General features: G+C 31.3%; 1 protein-coding gene and 1 long non-coding RNA gene across 3 annotated transcripts in view; both read right to left on the reverse strand.

Annotated features, from left to right (window-relative positions):
• TSC22D1 (TSC22 domain family member 1) overlaps positions 1 to 12,328 on the reverse strand; it is a 122,504-nt gene that overhangs the window by 85,660 nt on the left and 24,516 nt on the right. The window lies entirely within an intron of this gene.
• LOC134382808 (uncharacterized) lies at positions 2,628 to 5,405 on the reverse strand. Its single transcript, XR_010024094.1, has 3 exons — positions 5,277 to 5,405; positions 3,952 to 4,120; positions 2,628 to 3,117 (listed from the first exon to the last, which is right to left on the reverse strand). It is a non-coding gene; the product is annotated as an uncharacterized LOC134382808 (long non-coding RNA).

The following is a 12,328-nucleotide window of genomic DNA, read 5'->3' on the forward strand; positions in this document are numbered from 1 at the left end:
TCTAAAACAGATTTTTACACTATAGTTAATTTAATAGATGATTTTGAAACCACAAGCCTATATTCTTATACCTTGAAGATACAATGGTAAAGCCAAGTTTGACATTCCATAAAACTTTTATTTTGAAGGCTATTGATGATGTACAGAAGAGTGCATGTAAGAAAAATCACTTATTTAAAACCCTCATTTCATCATCATCTTTGCAATATTTTTGAAGTTTCCAGTATGGATATTTTTTAACACCAAATCCCCTACCCTTTTATACACATACAGGAAATTTTTTTGTATTCAAGTAAAATACAGCCTTCTATTGAAATATACTATGTCTGTAAACCTTTTAATAGCTTTAATTCTTAAAACAAAATTTTGCACACAGAAGTTTTACTCATCTTTTCCAAACTTACCAAATTCACCCCCAATATAGTGGCTATTCTAAATTGTAATTTCCTTTTATAATTCTCATTTTCTCAGAGTATAATTTCTTTGGGGAGCCAAATTATTTCATTTTAATCCACATGTTGTCATTAATTGAATTTTTATTTCTTGCCAAGGATGCCATCTTAATGTCTACTTTTAATTTTTGGAGTCCATTTCTTATATAACTTTTCTTCAAATCTAAAAGGAAATCCTCTTGCTTCTAGCAGATCCTGCATAGAAAAGGAAAACTGTTCCAGTGGCTTCAATAAAGTAAGCTTATATAGCTACAGAGACAAAAATCATTAAAACCAGATTTTACCCTTCTCCATGCTGTCTTGATAAGGTTAAAAGCAAGAGACTGTGAGGTCAAGATTTCTCCTTCTATAATTATTTGTTCAAAAAGAACAATAAAATACAAAACATTTTTGTTCTCTTGTTAACAGAATTTATCAATTAGGTAGTTCTCCAATCAGCCATTATTTTCTTTTTTTTTTTCTGGGTAGAGGTACTGTTTTTGTATGCTATTTTGTAAACACGTTATATACTTTGATCAATCTATCTTTAAAAGATTTGACCAAATTACTCCTGATATTTACAATGTTAACCCAAGAGAGTTTTAATAGTTTGCAAAACTGACATATAAAAATGGCATAAAAAAAATTCAACTCTAGAACCAATGCTAAGATAATGTTAATCAGGAAAATAAAAAATCAAACTACCATCTATTTCATACATTCACATGATGACCTTACAAAGAATCATTTTAACAGTTTAAAAAAAGTTTTTTCCTCAAAAAATTACAATATACAGAGAACAGAATATATATATTCAGAAATACTTAAGGAAGACACATGAAATTAAAATACACTTAAAAATACTGTTGCAGTATTCACTTTCTACTCCTGAAACAGAAATAAGCCATTTATCAGTAAGTGCATTTTTTTCACGGAGAAAATATTTATTAGTTTTCAAATGATCACATAATACAAACATTAACACAATTACTCATTCTAGAAAAAAATTAGCTTATATTAATAGTCATAAAATAACACTGAAAAATATAGGATGCATATTGTAACACGAAATATAAAAAATTGATAGAAAAATGTATTAAAATAAAAGTTTAAATAAACAAATCAGTTCACATTAACATACAAAAAGTTTCACTTTTAGATAGCGTTCAGTGGCATGAGGTAAACAGAAATGCACTTACATTTCTTTTGCACACTAAGAAACAGAGCTAAAATTTAATCAAAGCATGAGATTACCAGATTAAACCAATTTTCATCTACAAAGCTGAAACTAAAAAGCTAATGATCTCACAGGCCATAAAATGATTTATACTGTGGTTCAAATAATTCAACTAACTTAATTTCCAAGCAAATTTCACTTTCAGTTCCCTGAGTTCTTTCTAAAATGTGGGGTGGTTGTTTTTTAATTTTTATGTGTTTGTAAACCAACTGTCATTAACATTTAACAAAAACCAGTCAGGAAAAAAGAGCTGTAATGTGAGGATTCAGAGCTCTCTGGGGAAATTTTAGTTCAAATTGATCTTCTAAACTTACTTTTAAGCACTATACTTACAAAAGTTTGTTTATAATTAATCAGGACAAAACAGTCCTCACAGACAGCAAAGAAAGAATAAACACTGGATTATATTTTAGGAAATGTGGCTTCTAAAACCTTTGAGATTCTAAACTTTTTAGTTGCCTCTATATTAATAAATCTAGAACTTCTATTCTTAAAATTTATATCAAAATGAAACTAACTGGCAGCATCGGATGACTTTAAAAAATTTCTTTAATAGCTTTTAACTGACCAGTTAATAGATACCAAACAGAAAGTGAAACATTTTGATAACTACTTTTATCAATTAATTGATAGTTTGGATAACTATTCTGCAACACTTAGTCACACCTATAGGCTTACACTAATACTACTAATTGCCTTTGCTCTTTAAAAAACTGCTTTGTGACAGTATTATTCAAACTTTAGTATGCCTTCAGTGCAGAAAAATACATCAAGTTTTAACAGGTATTTATTACTTTAGAAGACAGACCAAGCTACTCTGATCTCAAAAGATATCTCGTCTACTTCTATATTAAAATCTTTGTTGATTTGACAAATACAGTAAGAATAAGGCTGAAGATCAGCAAAAGATGAGCTAAAAACATTAAAAGTAATTTTTGAATAATTAAGAAGTTCACCCTTTATTTACTAGTTCCTTTCAATGTTAGGCAACAAAAAACCATTTCATTACGTTTTTTGGACTTCCTCTACTACTTAAAAAAATAAAAAAATAAATCTTGTCTACTTCAGTAAGGTGATTTTCAATCCCACAAATCTTTTAAGTGAAACAGATAGAGAGAGGAGTCTCTCAAGCTTCCTCTATTTCAATCTTCTGAATAGAAAGGGATATTTTCATGGCCATGTAAATTCCAATCTGAAAAGATTATTTCATTATTTGAGCCTTTCCATTTTCAGACCAAGAGTAAACCAAAGTAAATCTCAAAGTTTATAAATGACAAGATCAGGTGGCTCGCTCATCCTTGTTATCTTCTAGACATATTGCATGGATCCATTCACCACTGCCTTCCAAACTGCAGGTGCTGGCATGTGTGACAGATATCATCCATGAGGGCTCTGCTAGAAGAATTCCTTTTGCTGAAGAAGTATGATGTTTTAGCAGTTGAAAGAAATCTGGGCAATTAGAGAACAAATAAACCAGTCTCCCATTATCAAGATACCTGGAGTCACAGAAGGAATCCACCAAGGAAAAATGAAAACTTGCCAAAGGCACCAAGTTCACATTCTACCCACTGGAGATGATAAGAACTTCCTAGAATCAAATCCTACCCTTGGCATCAAAGAAACTATGAGAAAATCATCTTAATGCCAAGGGAAAAATCTAGGAAAAGGGTCTTTTGCCACAAATAACATTCCTAGGGACTAGAAAACTACTTTTGAGTATATTAAACAAAACTTTCAGGGATATTATATCCTGAAACTTACAGTGAAACCATAATGGTACTATCATTGCATCTTCTAAAAGACATAATATGATGTCCTAATGTTTGTGGTAGGAAAAAGACCAAAAAGTTCTCACTAATAGGGTAGGATAACACCTGGGCATCTGACTGTACAGATTAGGAGATTTCAGATGTCCAGTTTGCCCAAAGATAAAATACAGAAACTTTTAACTTACTGGAATATAAAAAGAGCACTCAGAAGTCCACTAATACCATAAAGGCCAAAACAGGTAAATATTCCCTTTTTAAAATTCCTGTGGACTACACAGGCATTCACCAAATCATGTACCCCAGATCATCCACTGCTTTAGTTATCTGAAGAGAAAATTAAATAAATTTTAGGTCTCTTTTTTGAATGGGCACTGGTTAGCATTCTTGGAAAAACAGACTGAAGCCCCTCCTGCTTCTTATATTAACCCAAGGAGTTTACCGATAGAATTAAATGGGCAATGGAAGGACACTCCAATTTATAAATAAACCCAAGTAAATAATGGAAAGCACCCACTTGTTATTATCCTTTCCCACTCTCTCCAGAAGCTGGATATTCTGCCTCCAAGGGTTCAGTGGAGAAAGTGGACCCCTGACGTCAAAAGCTCTCCGTGGTCTTGGCTGTATCTGTGGTTCTAGGATCACTCCTTGCACCTCTGGTAGGAGAGAAGCACTGAAATAGAGAGCTGAATATAGATTTAAGAAAAAATTCTTATTAAGAAATTACATTGTCTTGTCATTTGAGTTTGCAATGGTTTATCCTCAGGATAAAAAGGAGCTAACTTTGGCCATACTTTCTTTAGTGTCTTCTCAATGTGAATTTTAGAAGTCTATCACCACAAATGATTAATTCCTCACTAACTGTTAAGAAGTGACCTGTATTGGTCTAAGCCATAACATACTCTGACAAACCACTCACTTTTGAGTGGAAGACCGAATTTAAAAAATGATAAATTATGACTGGAAATAATAGTTATCTTAAGGGTACAGGGAAAAGGCACTCAACCTCAGATATATTAAAGGAGGAGTCCCACTTAATTCTTCTGTCAAAGAGAAGAAGATGGATCGAAAAGCAGAAACAGAATAATAAGGCATATTAACAGGAATACTACTAAACTTTGGGAATATCTAAGAAGCTGAATTTGTTCTCAGTTTTCAAGTCTTCAGTAATTTAAAGAATTAATCATACTACAGGCCCATATTATAGCAATACAAAAGCTAAACCTGCATTTTATTAAATGTATGACTACTATACCTGAAAAAGGTTTATTCTTTAAGCACTCATCTTTAGAAGTGGGAGGTCAGAATAGTAAACATAGGTAATACAGGCTCAAAATCTTTTTAAAATGCATGATAATTTTTTGGGTCAAGAACGACCAGGAATAATCATTAATGACTATAATGTACAAATTAAAGCAGTAAGATATACCCAAATAGTAGATGATGGTAAAGATGCTGGAATACAGTTAGCTTTACTATAGGAATAAGGTAAATAAGAGAAGGAAGTTCAAAGCAAACAGCATCTGATCAAGGAAAAGCTGAAAGGAGAGTAAGATAGGCAAATATGTATTTAAAGTTATAGGGACTGCAGGATAAATTTTAACAGTGCTGCCTTTGGAAAACAGATCAATTATACTTTGTGAAACAGAGTGATACATCCCTATTAAATTTCAGATCTTATTCTAAATATAAAAGTGCTGCATATCCCTGCTCTACAGAATACATAGTCAGTCACAGTGTCCTGTTTCTGGGACATAAAAATTTGGGGATAAATTAAGAAAAAAAAAATGCTATCAAATAATCTCCCTCTCACGCCAACTGGTTATCACAAGGGTTCCTTACCTGTTAGTGGAACGAGGATTTTGCTTTCTTGTTCTCTATCAACCAACAAAGGTTACAGTCTCAGCACTAAGAAGATAGCAACAAACCAAAGGTAGTGTTTTAATGCCTTCACTTCCTCCTGGCTCTGCCAGTTTGGAAATATACCAAATGCTGCAAAGGAATAGTTATTCCATCACCTAACAACATTTACACTAAATTTTTTAAAAGCCTAAAGATGAAAAGAACGAACTAACTCTTCTGCTTTGGAACATATTCAATTCTGTACAAATGAGAAACGAAAATAGCCTGGCCTAAGAAAAGAAAACCTATGAATTTAAACCATCATATCTGTAATTCCTAAAAATTAAAAGACGTGAAAAAACCCTGAAAGAAGATAAGAAGGTGAAATTGCCATCTAGCATGAGGTATCAAATAAATAACTACAAAAGTACTTTGTGAGCCTAAGTGGCAACTATTTTTTCATTTAAGCCCTAAAGTCTCTCAGTTTTGAAGAGACTATATTTTTAGATTAGTGCATTAAGAAGAATATTTTACGGTATAATCACATTGAGGAGATATATAAGGGATGATGAGAAGAAAAGAGAACTGATTTGAAAAAAGATTTGATTACTGAATATCTCAAGAAATAAAATCTAATTAGACATTTTAAAGAGTAAAAAAAACCCCAAATAGATTAACAAAGTATCCCACAGCTGAAGTTCTTAAGAAGTGGCTCTTTAACAGATGAGAAAGGCTTAAAATTAGTACATTAGAGCTTACACACATTTTCATTGTACCTATATAGTGTAAATAGGTGCTACAAAAGTGCTTTAAAAATTATTTATTAGGGAAAAAAAGGAATTGGTAAAGGGACACGAAAATTAACTACTTTGTATATTGATAAAAAAAAATTTAACTTAAGAAATTAAATAAAAATTATTTATTAAACAATCATCCCCTAGTCTTCCCTAGTCAACTTCCCTGACAAATCATTCTTTTTCATATATAGCAATATTTCAATACTAACCATGAGAATTATCTAAGATTTCTAATAAAACCTACATAAAACCTAACACTTTGATTAAGATAGTTAAAACCTATTCAGAAATTATAAACAAGATACGATTTTCTAAATTTCCCAATTTTCCTTCAATTTCTGAATACTAATCAGTAATAACTTATTACTGATTATAACATACTGATTATATAACATATACTGAAAATTCAGTCAAAAAAGAAGAGGTCCATTTTGAAACAATAAATACACCTGGTAATTTGTTTTTAAGCTTCTAGACCTGCTTCACTTTGAAGATGAAAAACAACTCCCAGGAAATCATATCTTGCTCAGATTAATATTGGGCTAAGATTACAATTTCTCATTCAGTAGGAGATTTAAGTTAAACACCTCTAAACCTTTGATTTATTTATCATATCCCACAGAATATACATTAAAAAATACAACAAACTTAAATTTGAAAAAACACAAATATCCTTAGGTTAGGTTACAGGGCAAGTTAAACATGACAGTTGGCTGGAGAAACAGATCCATTTATAAGCTGCTCCCATGTCAGATCATTTTCAGAATATAACTTCTTTACTTTGCCTGAGGTACCAACATTTCCTGATTCAACATACTCATATTCAGAAACAAATAAACAGATTTCTCTACATAGAAATTATTTTAGAATCACTGAGGAGAGCTGGTATCTCTCTTGCTTCAAGAGCTAATAATGTATGAAGACTATGTATTCTATAATGTATCATTTATATGGAAAAATGTAAAGGCACTTTCAAAATGAGGTCATTTTTCAAACAAGAAAATATTCACTGCTGGACTTATCATTAGAGAATAACTTTCAAACCAAAGCTAACGAAATCAGCAATGTTAAGATGCCACTTCACATGGGTGTTATAGGTCTATTAATCTACCAATAAACCAATAAATTTATTTTAATAATTTCCAGAAAGACTTAAATTTTTAAAGATTCTTACTGAAAGTCCAGCCGTATTCAAACCAGAAATAATAAATCTAAGTATTTTATGTATAAATACTACTGAGAAATTCTTCTGAGATTTACATCTAATTAGGCTATTTGCAATATTTCTTCTCAATACTAAATTATTAAATAAGCATATATGGCTTATTAGTTTTAAGCATTTCTAGTATCAAAGAAAAGGGAAGGCTGCACCTAACTATTTTTAAGCAATAAAATAGAAGGTAAAATGTTTTTACAAAGACTATGACGTCTATTCACTTGTGTCGTTACTGACTGATCTAAAGTTGAACTTGCTAGTTTATAAATTATGAATTATTCATAAAATAAGACATTCCACATGAGTTGGAGGCATGATGCAAAATCTTTATCTTACTTATCTTTTTATCACTTATTCACTGGTTTCTAAGGCACTTCTCTAAAGAAAAATAACTCACAAATTCCTGTCAGTGTCCAAAACAGTCCCAGCTGGCAGTAAGAAGAAAAGGAAAGAACATCCTTGACAGAAGCAGTGAGTCTTTGTATCTCTAGCCCCTAGAAAAGTCCTTGGCACATTAAGTAAATAATTCAGTAAATGTTTTACAAATGAATGAAGTCTACTGATCAAGAAACAGAGTGAGAAAAAAAGTGTTGTGAAAAGCCTGATATCTAAAGTAGGCACTAAAAAGTTCAACTTTCTAATCCTAAGGGAAGCAAAAGCTTTATCAAAAGTATTACGTTCATGAATCCATCCCTTTGGGGGATCATTAGCATCTATGATTTTGAGCACGGTAATCAGAAACTTCAAAAGGATTATTCTGATATGATACAAATTTTAGCCAAATCATAAAACACATCATAGACTTTCTAATGTTCCTTTTCAGAGATCTAAACGTAGTAACAAACCGGATATTGCCAGAACATCCAATTTCAGATTTTCAATTTCAAAAAGTAAGAGATCTTGCTCCAAAACAAATAAACAAAACCCAGCATCCTTAGAATTAGTTAGCTAAGGTATTTTATTGACTCTAGAGGAAAAGAAGATCATTTCTAATACACAAATCTTATATGTATCGTCAAATGGAAAACACCTTTAAAAAAAAAAAAAAAAAGGAGGAAAGCCAGGAACTTAAGAGACTGCATAGCATTACGAGGACACACACTTAATCATGGAAAGCAATTTCCTAAAAGAGAAGAGAAATTTAATGAAAATGAAAAAACCTAATAGAATGTTTTAAGAGCATAACATCTAACCAAATTCCATTATCAATATATTTTCTCTTAATCCTTTTGTTAAAGATACCATCAAAAAATGTTACTGGAATTCAAGTTACTCCACTAGATTCAAATGTCAAATGTTTGTTAAAAGACAATAGATAGCTAAGCCAAATGTGTGTTCATGCTCCACTGACTAAGATATAGGATAAAGAAGTAAAACGGACGAAAAAGGAACAATCCACAATACATTTTTCAGTGCACTTAATCCACTATAAATTAAAAAATAAAAAGCAATTATAAAAATATATCTGTACAAATTATACTGACTATAAAAAAGCCTACCTAGAGTCGAGAGGACCAAATACAAAAATACTCAAATTTGTTATTGACTCTTTTAAGTAAAGAAAAGGCTTGTATATTTGACAAAAAAAGAAACCTCAGTGAAAGTAATTTTAAGAAAATCTCTAAATTACTCTAATACTTTTTTTCACAATTAACCTATCCATTACTTTTACCTCTCTAGCCTCTTCTTCACCTGTTTATTTTCCTACGGGTTGTGCTACATTCATAATGTGTACACTGAGAAAAAGATAAGTATGAAAAAATATATAGCAAGAAATACATTTATGTTATGAATTCCACTGCTTTTACATTAATTCCTTTGGGATTCTTATCCATTTACGACAAGAAGAGTGGTGTAATAGTCAACAATGAAACAAAAAGATGTTAAATAATTAAATTTTAAAAGTTCTGATCAAGAATTATCAATGGATGCTAAAATTAACAGGCAGAAGTACAAGGGTACTTCAAAAAGTTCATTGAAAGATTCGTATTACCTCTTTTAATTCTATTTTTCTATGAACGTTTTGAAGTACCCTTGTATGATGAGAAACAAAATATTTATATATTCTCAGAATATCTTCCCACAAGACACTTGTGAATTACAAAAGCTTAATTACAAAAGGTTCAGAAACCTGGCAGATACCTCCTTAACCAAATGATCAAGATGACATCACCAGTAACGGGACAAGTCTATATCACGTACCTCCTGATACAATGCACTGAGATAAGCAGATAAACACTTCTGTGGTATCCTTGCCAAAAATGCATAATCTCAATCTGATCATAAGAAAACAGACACAAATTGAGGGCCAATCTAACTAGCTAGTACTAGTACTTGATTCAAAAGTATCAAGGTTATGAAAGGCAAAAAAAAAAGTACTTGGCCTAGCCTAGACTGAAGGAGACTACAGAGACACAACAGTTGGGTATAATATGAGATCCTAGATTGAATCCTGGACCAGAAAGGGATCATTTAAGTAGACCATGTCAAAAGTCAAAAAAGTTTACAGGTTATTAACTTCCTGATTTCTACATTTGTATTATGGTTATATTAGATATGAACATTAGGGAAAACAGGGTGAGGAGTATATAGGAACTCTGTGTGCTATTTTTGCAACTTCTCAGTAAACCTAAAATTATTTCAAAATAAAAAGTTAAAAACAAAAAAATAGAAAAGATCCTGAATAGGGTTACTACTGACACACCTATGGAATATCCACTGAGAAGTTAAGAAACATAAATCTACATTTTTCTTTTAGGTGAAAATTTTAGACATTTTTCTTTAAAAACTAATCCTAATGGAAATGACAGCATTATGTCATGTTCTGTACTAATATAAGAAAAGTAATGGTAATAAGGTTTGTTTTTTCTTCCTTTGGTAAATAGTTCTCTATACAAAGAAACTTGATTCAGAAGAAATTATGTGAGAGACCAAAAGAGAAAACCTATCCTACAAAGAGAAAAACTCAATTATGGTATATCAAATAACGAATGTGGTGGGCCGAGCCCGTGGCACACTCGGTAGAGTGCTGCGCTGGGAGCGCGGCGACGCTCCCGCCGCGGGTTCGGATCCTATATAGGAATGACCGGTGCACTCACTGGCTGAGTGCCGGTCACGAAAAAGACAAAAAAAATAAATAAATAACGAATGTGGAAATTAACTCTGGACTACAACAAACATATGATAGAACAGGTGAATAAAAAAGCAAAACATCTTTATAAATTATATTATCATACACAAATTTTTATTCCTGCACTATTAAAATGAAAGACTTTCAGCTCACTTTTCTCTTAATTTCCATAGGAAATTAGTGTTTTGTGCCATAAAGATCCCTCTTACATTTCTTTTACTAAAACTCCCAAATAATTTACCTTCACTTCTACAGTTGGTTTTAATATTCTTAACTTTTTGTTTTATTTTTTAACATTTATTGAGAGCTTAGAATATGGCGAGTAATGTATTATGCATTTCATATACACTGCCTCTTTCAATCCTCACAGTAACCCTATAACAAATGCAATATTATCATCATCATCATAACTTTACCAATAAAGAAACTAAGGCACAAAGTAGTGATGTAATTCACCTAAGATCACACACCTACTAAGCTGAAGAGCCAGAAATTCAAAGTCAGTTTGACTCCAGGATCCTGAGGTGTAACTAATATATACTTTTCCAAATCATATAATTTTGATGAACAATTAAGTACTTTTTAAATACTCACTATATGATAAAATGCTAGAACAAACATTGTTTTAAGTGGAACTCTGAAACTTTCCTTTGATTTCATTAACACAGAGATCAGTTTACAGTTATTTGCTTTGTCGTTTCTATCAACCTATGAAAGTCTGACTAGGCAATAAAACTTGGTAATAAAATGCAGCAAATTTAACAACTCAATATCAGCAACATTTATGATCTAGAAACAGATGTTTCTATTGAAACTGAAAAGCCTATATCTAAAACTATGTTGAAATGGTAATCAGAAATCTCTCTCACCTTTTAAGTATCTGTAAAAGGCAAGATACAGAAAGGTATTTTTCTAAATAGAATTTCTAGTTTAAATACATATCCACTGACTTGCCTAACAAACAAATATATAGGACAGTCTTTTAAATGTATGAGAATTTCATAAAGAGTTTGATGAATTTTATTATCTTAATATAACATAAACATTAGAGCTACAGTTTAAGTCATCATTTTGGTTGTTTATAAGCATGATTAAAATAGCAAACTGGCAATAACAAATTGGATTCAGAGCTTAATTCTGCTCCCCAAAGAACAGTCTTTAGTTTGTTACAAAACAGACAATAGTCTGTATGAATGTTATAGTTGACCTAAATCTTAATATATTTTAAGTATTTTTTTTTTTACAAAAAAAATAATTTAAAAATTAGTTACAGATAGCTTAAAATACATCTACTTGAGTTCTTCCATATGTAAAGGTAAGATCAAAAGAAGGTAATTCCCTTCATCTCAATCTGAGTCTAATGAAAATATATAAATATTATATTAGACATCTGCAGAAGCACTCAACATTTTAGATAAGAACAGGGTGCTTTCCAATTCTTTATCAATAAAGTAGAGTAGGTTTTTTAAAAGACAGAATATATCTACTTTCAAATAAATCCTTTATCTACTCTATTGTATTACAACTTGTCTAGCAATTGAGCCTGAAGTGACAGGGAAAAAAGTCATAATGTCAGTAGCATCCATCAGTCTCCGAGAAAAGGGCACCCTGAATCTTAGGGTTCATGTATCAGCAAACTACCAGAAATTAAGAAAGCCTGTGTTTGTCAACTACTCATCAGGTAGTTGATTTCTACACAGTAAAAAGACTACAAACCAAAAAAATTAAAAATGTCCAACCTTATATCCTAAATTTAAATCCTGCAAAAAACTTTAATCTTTCAGCTTTCATAGCTGTTTCTACTTTCCCAACATTTGGGGAATAAAATTATCTTTGATAGTCGTCTCAATACATGTCTGAAAAAGAAAATATCACCAAGAAGAAAATAGTGAAAAGATATAAAGGGAAA

The sequence above is a fragment of the Cynocephalus volans genome, chromosome 7 (genome assembly GCF_027409185.1).
Source record: "Cynocephalus volans isolate mCynVol1 chromosome 7, mCynVol1.pri, whole genome shotgun sequence".
In the NCBI taxonomy this organism is placed as follows: Eukaryota; Metazoa; Chordata; class Mammalia; order Dermoptera; family Cynocephalidae; genus Cynocephalus; species Cynocephalus volans.